Genomic DNA, 8,035 nt, shown 5'->3' with positions numbered 1-8,035 from the left:
CTGGGCGACAGAGCTGGCTGGAGCTGTCTTCAAAAATAAAAAAAAATAATAATCTTACTACTTTTGAAATTAAAAAGTAATCTTATTCTTCAAAAAAAAAAAAAAAAAAAAAATTAGGAAATGCTGGCCAGGCACAGTGGCTCGCCGCTGTAATTCCAGTCATCTGGGAGGCTGACATGGAAGAATAGCTTGAGGCCAGGAGCTGGAGACCAGCCTGGGAAACATAGCAAGACCCCTGTCTCCACAAAAAAAAAAAAAAAAAAAAAAAAAAATCACAAAATTAGCCAGGCGTGGTGGCACACATCTAAAGTCCTGTCAACTCTGGAGGCTCAAATGGGAGAATCACTTGAGGCTACAGCGAGCTATGATCATGTCATTATATTCCAGCTCAGGGACAGAGTAAGGCCCTGTCTCTAAAAATAACATAGTTGGAAATACTGTAGGAATTTAAAAAAACCCTTTAAGATAATAATATAATAAAATATAATACTATCCTCCGTACCCACATATAACACAAGAAGTAAAATGCATTCAATTCAAAGTCCTTATTCTTTTTTCTTCTCTCCTCCGTTCTTCCCTTGCAGATGTAACAAATATCCTGAACTTTGTGTTCAGCATCCCTTTTGATTTTTTTCTGAATTTTAGAGTACATGTATTTAACTATAAACAATGTATCCTGTTGTAATTCTTGTAAAAGATGTTATAATTATGTAAACTCCAGCAAATTTCTTTCTATGCAACATCTTTTTTTCTAAAATCTATGTTTATTCTTACAGTTCTAATTATTTCATCTAACTCTCATATAATATTCTATTTTATGAAAAGTCCACAATTTATTTATCTAGTCTCCTACTAAGGGACATGCAGGCTGTTTTTAATTTTAATTTTATTTATTTATTTTTTTACTGTTAAAAACAGTGCTTTAGTGAAAACTCTTGCACGTGTCTTCTTCTGCACAGTACAAATTGCCTAGCTGGAGGTATGGATGAGAGTTCTGCTGTTGCCTCCTCATCAGCATTTGGTATTGTTTCAGCTGTGGTTTCTTCATCACCATTGCTTACTACTGAAAGTCGTACAGGACAAGAATCATCTCAGTTGGTTCAGGCTGCCGTAACAAAATGCCATAAACTGGGTGACTTAAACAGCAGACATTTATTTCTTACAAGGTGATTATGATAAGTATGCATACTTTTAGTGGTTATTTCCAGAACAGTCACTTAAAAATAAGGTAAAGAAGTACAGCTTAAAAAAAAGTAGAGAAATTAAAATGGAATGTGATAATAAAAATTTTTGCTAAAACTAAAAGAAGGCAAGAAAGGAGTTATAAGGAATCAAAATATAAGATCAGTTATATAGTTATACAGTCTGATCTTATATTTTCATTCTTTGTAACTCTTTGTATTTTATTTAGCAGAAAACAAATAAAATGGCAGGCTTTAATCTAATCATATCAGTAATTACATCCAATGTAAAGGTACTAAGCACGCTTATTAAAAACAGATTGTCAGACGAGATTTATTAAAAAGCAAGACCTAACTACATGCTGTTTAAAAGGGTTACTCTGTGTAAAGTACAGAGGGAATGAAATCCAATAATAGAAAAAGATATACTATGCAAACAGTACATGTAAGGAATCTGAGATGGCTATGTTAATAAATACCAGATAAAAGAGACTTCAACACAAGGAATAAAAACAAGTTTTAGTAAGTTTTAAAGAGTGGGTCACACAGTGGCTCTATGCCTGTAATCCCAGCACTTGGGGAGGCTAAGGCTGGAGATCACTTGAGCCCAGGCCTTGAGCCCAGGCCTTGAGCCCAGGTGTTTGAGACCAGCTTGGGTAACATGAGACCTTATCTCTATAAAAAATAAAAATAAAAAAAATTAGCCAATCGTGGTGGTGCGTGCCTGTAGTCCCAGCTCCTCTGGGGGTGGAGACGGGAGGATCTCTTGAGCCCAGGAATTCAAGGCTGCAGTGGGCTGTGATCATGTCATTGCAGTTCAATCTGGGTAATAGAGCAAGACCCTGTCGCAAAAATAAATAAATAACTGAACTAAACTAAAATAATAAACAGATTATTTTACAGATTCTCTGACCACAAAATAATTAAGTTAGAAATGAATAGCTATATGAAGAAATTAAACTTCTTTTTTTTTTTTTTCATAAAGCTGTATTTATTCAATTTAAATGACAGCTTTTCTTCTGACAGGGAACATGGCACTGCCAGATAACAGGTTTAGAATAGCCCCTTTACATCTTTCCACCATTCCAGTGCACCAATTGGGTCATCTTACAAACAGAAAGAATATGAATATTTATCATTCTCTTGATCATATTGTCCAAGTCAGGAATGTCCAAAAAGTATTCAGGATACTCATATGACATTCCCACATTGTTCACTAAGACGCTGATTTCAAGACCAGCCAGGTCTGTTTTAATTTTACCATAAATATCTTCTGATGCAAAGTCAGCAACAATGGTTCTGGTCTCCACTTTGAATTTTTCTTTGATTTCACTGGAAACCTGGTCAAGTTTATTCTGTGATCTGCTGATAGGACAACTTTCATTCAATGCTTTGCTAACTCTTCTGCATATGATTTCCCAATTTTATCTGTACTACCTGTGACAACTGCCCATTCTCCAAGCCCTGGGCACCCCCCACCCTCCACCCGGTTTCCCACTCCTTCGATCCTGAGGGCGGTGAAGAGCAGTACCAGATGTGCAGCGCTAGGCAGGCCACGGTGTCTGCGCCCACCCAGCACGGGAAGCTGGCAGCAGGGAGAGCACTCTCCACAGCTTTCCACTAGACCTCACTACCTTCGTGAACCAAAACAACTTACTTCTAAATAAACCAGGGAAAAAGGAAAAAATCAGCTGGGCGCGGTGGCTCATGCTTGTAATCCTAGCACTTTGGGAGGCTGAGGCGGGTGGATCACAAGGTCAGGAGTTCAAGACCCGCCTGGTCAAGATGCTGAAACTAAAAATACAAAAAATACAAAAATACAAAAAATACAGAAAAGTTAGCTGGGGGTAGTGATAGGCACCTGTAATCCCAGCTACTCGGGAAGCTAAGGCAGAGAACTACTTGAACACGGGAGGTGGTGGTTGCAGTGAGCCGAGATCACGCCACTGCACTCCAGCCTGGGCAACAGAGCAAGATTCAAGTCTTAAAAAAAAAAAAAAGAAAGAAAGAAAGAAAAGAAAAGAAAAAATAATGAGAAGAAATCTAAGAAGAAAATTAGAAAATACTTTAAATAGTAAAGATACAATGATACAACATATCCAAAACGTATCAAAATGTGTGGGATGCAGCTAAGGTGGTCATTACAGGAAAATTTATAGTTTTAAATACTTGTATTAGAAAAGAAAAAAGTTTAAAATTCATCTAAATTTTTATCTTAAGAATCTAGAATAAGATGAGCAAATTAAACCCAAAGAAAATAGATGGGAAATACTTAAAAAGATAAAAGCAGCTATAAATGAAATAGAAAGCAAACAATAGCTTAAACTAACAAAGCAAAAAGTTGTTTTCCTGAAAAAAAAGTTAATGAAATGGATAAACCCCAGTAAGAATGATTGAGAAAAATTGCCATTGTCTGAAATAAACTATCTTTCAGACATTAAATAGACAATAACAGATTATGAACAACTTAAACTAAACAGAAAACTTCCTTGAAAAAACAGCTTACTGGGCCGGGCGCAGTGGCTCACGCCTGTAATCCCAGCACTTTGGGAGGCCGAGGCAGGTGGATCACGAGGTCGAGAGATCGAGACCATCCTGGTCAACATGGTGAAACCCCGTCTCTACTAAAAATACAAAAAATTAGCTGGGCATGGTGGCGTGTGCCTGTAATCCCAGCTACTCAGGAGGTTGAGGCAGGAGAATTGACTGAACCCAGGAGGCGGAGGTTGCGGTGAGCCGAGATCGTGCCTTGCACTCCAGCCTGGGTAACAAGAGCGAAACTCCGTCTCAAAAAAAAAAAAAAAAAAAAAAAAAAAAAAAAAAAAAAAAAAAGAAAAGAAAAAGAAAAAACAGATTACTAAAATAAAAGAGAAAATAAGAACAGCTCTATATCTTTTAAATAAATTGAATTTTCTATCATCAACTTCTTCTCAAATAGAATTCCAGAAGCAAATGAATTGACTGGTGAATTTTATCAAACACTTAAGAAATAAATATGTCTTACAAAAACCATTTCAAAAACATAGATAAGGGAACAATTCCCATCCCATGTTATGAGGCAGGAGAATCCTGAAGCCAACACCTGACAAAGACATGACAATAAAAAGAAAAAAGAAAAGAAAAAAAAAGATATCATTAACCAGTTACCTTCATAAACATAAATGTATTTTTTTCATACAATGTTAGCAATTCAAATCCAGTAATATATGAAAAGGACAATATATGTTGATCAAATGAGGATTTTCTCAGAAATGTAAAGGTGTATTTATTTTTTGAGAGGGTCTGTCTCTGTTACCAGGCTGAAGTACAGTGGCATGATCTCTGCTCACTGCAACTTCTGCCTCCTGGGTTCAAACAATTCTCCTGCCTTAGCCTCCTGAGTAGCTGGGATTACAGACACGTACCACCATGCCTGGCTAATTTTTGTATTTTTAGTAGAGACGAGTTTTCGCCATGTTGGCCAAGCTGGTCTTGAACACCTGACCTCAGGTGATTGACCCGCCTCAGCCTCCCAAAGTACTGGGAGTCAGTGTAAGCCAACTGGCCCTAAAGGGTTTTGTTTTGTTTTGTTTTGTTTTACATTCAATTATTAAGCAATATAATCAATCATATTAGTAAAATAAAGGAGAAAACTATGTCAATAGGCACAAAAAGAACATCTGACAAACGTCAACACCCCAACATATAAAACTCTCAGCAAACCTGAAATAGAAGAAAAATTTTCAACCTGATAAAGGGCATCTATAGAGATCCTAAACATTATTCTTAGTTATAAAATATCTGATGCTTTCACCCTAAGGCTGGGTATGCAAGGATGTTGTCATAAATTTGTTTAATATTTGTTGCTGCTTTGTTTAAAATTTGTTTAAATTTGTTGCTGCCTTGGCATCCATTTTTAGGCCCAATATAAGTTGTTTAAAACCCAGTCGTAGTGCATCACCTCCGCCCTAGTTAAACTTCCTCTCCCTGCCTGGTTGTTTTTGACATAGCCCACTTGCTTTTCATCCCACTAACTCAAAACCCCATATGCCCTGCAGCTGCTGACCACTGTAAAACCGAATGACCAATACCAGAGTCAGGTAAACAAGTTCTCCTATTTGTATTTTCCTTAAACGAGCCTGGCCACAGCACCCACAGGAAAGCTTAGGCAATAGTGCCCACGGACCTTAATGAAGACATAGTCCCAGAAGGCCCTCCCCATGCCCCATCCATCCACTGGGTGAACTCCTTGCAGCCTCCCGACTCCTGTAGGCACCCTCAAACCTCTCTGGGACCTATGAGTAACACATTTCTTTGGTTTCATGCATTTTGGTTTTACTTCCTCATCGTATTTCACCTAACTGATACAAAGGAACCTAAATTTCCCTCAGTTAGAGTTCTCCTAGAGAGGGGTTATCTTGCCCCGTGGGCACTCTTGAGGCAGGACTTGGTTGTAGTGGTGGGGCTCAGACTGAAGACTAGCTAATAGGTGGGGACAGCCGGGCGCCATTGTCTCACGGCTGTAATCCTGGCAGTTTGGGAGGGCGAGGCAGGTGGATCACCTGAGGTCAGGAGTTCGAGACCAGCCTGGCCAACATGGTGAAACCCTGTCTCTATTAAAAATACAAAAAGTAGCCAGGCGTGACAATGGGCACCTGTAGTACCAGCTACTTGTGAGGGTGAGGCAGGAGAATCACTTGAACCAGGAGGCGGAGGTTGCAGTGAGCCAAGATCATGTAACTACACTCCAGCCTGGGTGACAGAGTGAGACGCTATCTCGAAAATAAAACAATCAATAAAAGAGGGGAACAAAAGCAGCTTCCAATCAGACATGCCTGCCAGTGTGCCATGTCAATCTACCGTTGTCATGACAACATCTGGGTTTTACTGCCCCTTTTTGTGGCAATAACCCAATGCACCAAAGTTGCTGCCTCTTCCCTAGAAATTTCTGCACAGACCTCCCTTCAATCTACATGTAATTGAAAGTGGATATAAATATGATTGCAGACCTGCCCTGAGCTGCTGCTCTCTGCCTTCATGGTGTCCCTGCTCTGCAGGAGCCATCACCAAGGTGCCACGCTGCTGCTTCAATAAAGCTGTTTCCCTCTATATCTGGGGGGTCCTTGAATTATTTCCTGGGCAAAGTCAAGAACCCAGCCTGCCATGCTCCACTTTGGGGCTTGCCTGCCCTGTATCACTCTTGAGAGACCTCAAGACGAAATTAGAAACCGTAACAATAGAAACCACAACAGATGTCTACTATTTTATTTTTTATAACATAAAAAAGGAAGAACTGTAAAATAAGTATTTGATGCTATTTGCTGATCTGCTTTTTGTGGTGCCATTCACTAGCAATTCTGAAACCTTTTTGTATTCTAGGCTTGAGGATATGGGGAAATGTATTGAGGATCATGGGAGGAAGAAGCTATAGATGTGAAAAGTGGGAAGCAGGGAATATAGATGCAGCTTTTTTTTTTTTTTTTTTTTTGAGACGGAGTTTCGCTCTTGTTACCCAGGCTGGAGTGCAATGGCGCGATCTCGGCTCACCGCAACCTCCGCCTCCTGCGTTCAGGCAAGTCTCCTGCTTCAGCCTCCTGAGTAGCTGGGATTACAGGCACGCACCACCATGCCCAGCTAACTTTTTGTATTTTTAGTAGAGATGGGGTTTCACTATGTTGACCAGGATGATCTCGATCTCTTGACCTCGTGATCCACCCGCCTTGGCCTCCCAAAGTGCTGGGATTACAGGCTTGAGCCACCGCGCCCGGCAGATGCAGCTTTAAACTGGAATTACAGGTTATCACCTTGAACACACAGTGCTTTCACATTGAAGAAAGTAAATGTCTATGCATTTGTGTGTCTATGTTTTTTTAAAGTAAGAAGCAGAGATGCACAAACACATACATATTTTCCGCTAAAAGGAACTTAGGGCCCCTTAGAGAAATGACAGATTGCAGGGGTGGAAAGTGAAAGTACATGATGGAGTTGGAACATCTGACTGAATCAAATAGAAGAGAGGCGAGCATTAAACAAATGTCAAAATAAATAGGGATGGCCGGGGCCGTGGCTCACACCTGTAATCCCAGCACTTTGGGAGGCCTAGGTGGGCAGACTACCTGAGCTTAGGAGTTCAAGACTGATCTGCTCAACATGGTAAAATCCTATCTCTATTAAAAATACAAAAATTAGCCAAGCGTGGTGGCAGGCACCTGTCGTACCAGCTACTCAGGAGACTGAGACACAAGAATTGCTTGAACCTGGGAGGCAGAGGTTGCAGTAAGCCAATATCTCCCCACTGCACTCCAGCCTGGGCTCAAGTATCCTCCCCGCTCAGCCTCCTGAGTAGCTGGGATGACAGGCATGTCCAACCATGCCTGGCTACTTTTTCTATTTTTTGTAGATACGAGATTCTGCCATGTTGCCCAGGCTGGTCTCGAACTCCTGAGCTCAAGCAATCTGCTCACCCCAGCCTCCTAAAGTGCTGGGATTACAGGTATGAGCCACTGTGCCCAGGTCTTTGTAATTGTTCATTACAATGGGAAAATGAACTTTATATTGGAAAAACCTGGTGGAGCCACCTTACCCTAATGATCAAAATGAACATCATCAATATTGGGCAAACCAACATCGTGTACCTTTTGACATGGCACTGAGAAAGACACAGCATTACTGCACTATTCCTCCTGTCAAAAATGCATAACCTGATTTCTGTCCCCAAAATATCCAAATGAGCTAAATAAAAAGGTGGAGAAAAATCCTAGCTTATTAGGAAAAATGTATATCTGTGTTGTCCCAGAAAAGATGTCATGTAAAGCATAAGTTACTATGCTATATTTTGAAATAATTTTAAACCCAGGAATGAGTTTGTATTAGAA

The 8,035-nt window shown here is 40.0% G+C and overlaps 1 pseudogene; it reads right to left on the bottom strand.

Moving 5' to 3' along the window:
• Positions 1 to 2,181: 2,181 nt before the first annotated feature.
• LOC101036338 (very-long-chain 3-oxoacyl-CoA reductase pseudogene) lies at positions 2,182 to 7,788 on the bottom strand (annotated as a pseudogene).
• Positions 7,789 to 8,035: the final 247 nt, after the last annotated feature.

This window comes from Saimiri boliviensis, chromosome 4, assembly GCF_048565385.1.
Source record: "Saimiri boliviensis isolate mSaiBol1 chromosome 4, mSaiBol1.pri, whole genome shotgun sequence".
In the NCBI taxonomy this organism is placed as follows: Eukaryota; Metazoa; Chordata; class Mammalia; order Primates; family Cebidae; genus Saimiri; species Saimiri boliviensis.
The sequence above is the reverse complement of the archived record's forward strand: the minus strand, read 5'-3'. Positions and strand labels throughout refer to the sequence as shown.